Raw genomic sequence first — 2,500 nt, forward strand, 5'->3', positions numbered from 1 at the left:
TGAAAGTTCTACTTTTTTCCTTCTAATTACTGTAGTCAGGATGTTTAGGTAGACAAAGAATGGAGCAAAACAACACTTGAGAGGCAAGGATGATATGAATATATATCCTTAGCACTCAGGATAACCTCAGGGAAAAAAGGATTAAATGAGATTTCTTTGGTTCCTTCGCACTCAGGACCAAGTTCTCCCTCCAGAAAGCAAACAACATGAGACCAATCCTTCGCTCTCAGGACGTGCTCAGGGGAACAGAGGGTGTGAAAGGCCTTCAAGGAAAAGGTTAGATCCTTAGCACTCAGGATCTTCCAATCTCACAGTGTGACGGAGGCATTCTGGAATGAAAATCACATGGGGCTATACTATTTGCTCTAAATGTATAATCTTGACACACAAGAAAGAATGAAAGGAAAAAGAAAAATCAACATAATTTCATATATCTACATTATTTATCAGCTTTCTTAGTGTAGCCTTGTCAATTATATCACTGGAGCAACAATAGTTTATAATTAACCTTGCACAACTAAATGATCTAGAATCCCTCAATCATATTGCAGAAAATTAATGCAACTTAACAACTCACTGAATCTTGGTTATGCATAAACATAATTCAGCTACAGAATTTCATAAAAAGATACCATTCAAATAACAGTACAGTACAACCACAGCATGCAGCAGCTGTATATCACAATCACATGAAAAATGTAGTGCTGTTCATAAGATTATGGTAAGTATACAACACAAACTACGATAATGTAAAATGGAATGATTTATCCACTATGCTATGATTCTGCTAGCCTACTTATTATAGATTGTACTAGCATTTTCATCTTTTGGGTTAATCAATATTTACATCTAAGTATACTGACCCATGACTGAAGAAATAAGAGTATTGAATTTTTTTTTTTCATTGCAAAACTCACCGTGTAGATGGCTCTAACTAGAAATCATGAATTATAAATTAATAAAACAAAGACCTTGTTGCTTTATCAAACAAGTAGCTTGAAGACACCTGCTCTAAGTGTTGTATACTAATATGGCAGTCTCAATTACTGCTTCTCATCAGAGAAATCAACAGTCGACAGTACGTTTACCTGGCAGCAAAGGGTTGACATACAAAGGACCAATTTGAACTTTAAAACCTATTATTGATTTTATTCAGATGGCTTACAAATTAACAAGACATTAATAAAGTTCTTTTCTGAGAAGGAAGGTCTAGTGGCAAATATTTTGGTAATCAGGATGGAGGAAAACCGAATGTATATACTGTAAATAAATTAGAATAAAAGGTAGAATAAAAAAAGTATATAATATAAGTCCCTGGTTCAATCTTAATAACATTTAATTGTGATAAGAAAGAGTTGTGAAATGTTTCAAAGAATATCACACTTACTTCAGGTAAATGAATGCACTTTCTCAAGAGATTGGTCATCACCACAGGCAAATATTATTTTTGTAAAGTAAAGCAGAGGAAATTGGATATAAAGTCACTTTAATCAGAAAGGAAAGAAAAATGAAAGAAAGGAAAAAAACAAGATAGGAGAGAAATGCATATACACTGGCACTGAATTTCAAAGGGAAACAGTACCTGGCTGTCACTAATAACTAATAATATAAATTCTTTATCTTCTACTTCCTTAGATGATGATCCTAAGATATATTTCTGCCAGCTTTAGTGAAAAAAAATCTTGCTACCTAAAAAATCTTAAAAAGTTAGTGTTATTCCCATATTTTGAAATTTCACATACATGTGGATAATGTTTTGACAAATAACATTACTAAACTGTTTTAGATAAATTACATAGCATCACTATCTGTTATTTTCCTACTTTCCTACTGTCACCTCTAAATAACAGCTAGGACAAAGACAACTATAAATACAAAATGCAAATATCTGTGATCAATGGTTCATTAATCTAGTGCTCAAGAGTCTGTGCCTCTCAGGTGCCATATGTAATTAGGACCCCAAAACGCAGGGAGAGGTGGTAACCTATATATTCCATAGGCCGAGGAGAAGTGTCATTTGACTTTTGCCAAAAAAAAAATGAGCATTCAATAATATAATCATACAATCTTCAAAATATAACAGTTTGGAATGAACTAAAATAATACAGGATGTATAAAAAATACAAAAGTTAACAATACAAAAACACTTGTAATAAATGTAATACAACAAATTAAATGTTTGTCAAAGATGATGAAAAGGGAAAAATTGGTTTGAAGTTTGTGAAACAAATATTTGAATATCAATATCATTGTTGAAAAATGACATAATTTTAACTGAAAAAAAAGTAGTCCCAATGAATACTTATACTAAATGACATAATTTCTACAGCTACTTAAACTTCAATTATTATTAGGATTAGTCTACATTATATCATGGCTCACTTCGCTCGACTATTTTCAGATTCACTAACTATTAATAAACTAATGAAATTCTTCTAATTTCCTGTGACTGTGAACAGTAATATGACATTATAAAATGCAATTTATTAAAGTCTTATTA

At 31.6% G+C, this 2,500-nt stretch overlaps 1 protein-coding gene across 1 annotated transcript in view; it reads right to left on the bottom strand.

Moving 5' to 3' along the window:
• Positions 1 to 2,500, bottom strand: part of LOC125044226 — a 5,061-nt gene that overhangs the window by 1,405 nt on the left and 1,156 nt on the right. Inside the window, exon 2 of the mRNA XM_047640748.1 lies at positions 1 to 329. This exon is cut by the window's left edge and continues 1,405 nt beyond it. The gene's annotated coding sequence lies outside the window, so the exon portion shown is untranslated. The remainder of the gene's footprint in view (positions 330 to 2,500) is intronic.

Source organism: Penaeus chinensis, chromosome 35, assembly GCF_019202785.1.
Source record: "Penaeus chinensis breed Huanghai No. 1 chromosome 35, ASM1920278v2, whole genome shotgun sequence".
NCBI classification, from domain to species: Eukaryota; Metazoa; Arthropoda; class Malacostraca; order Decapoda; family Penaeidae; genus Penaeus; species Penaeus chinensis.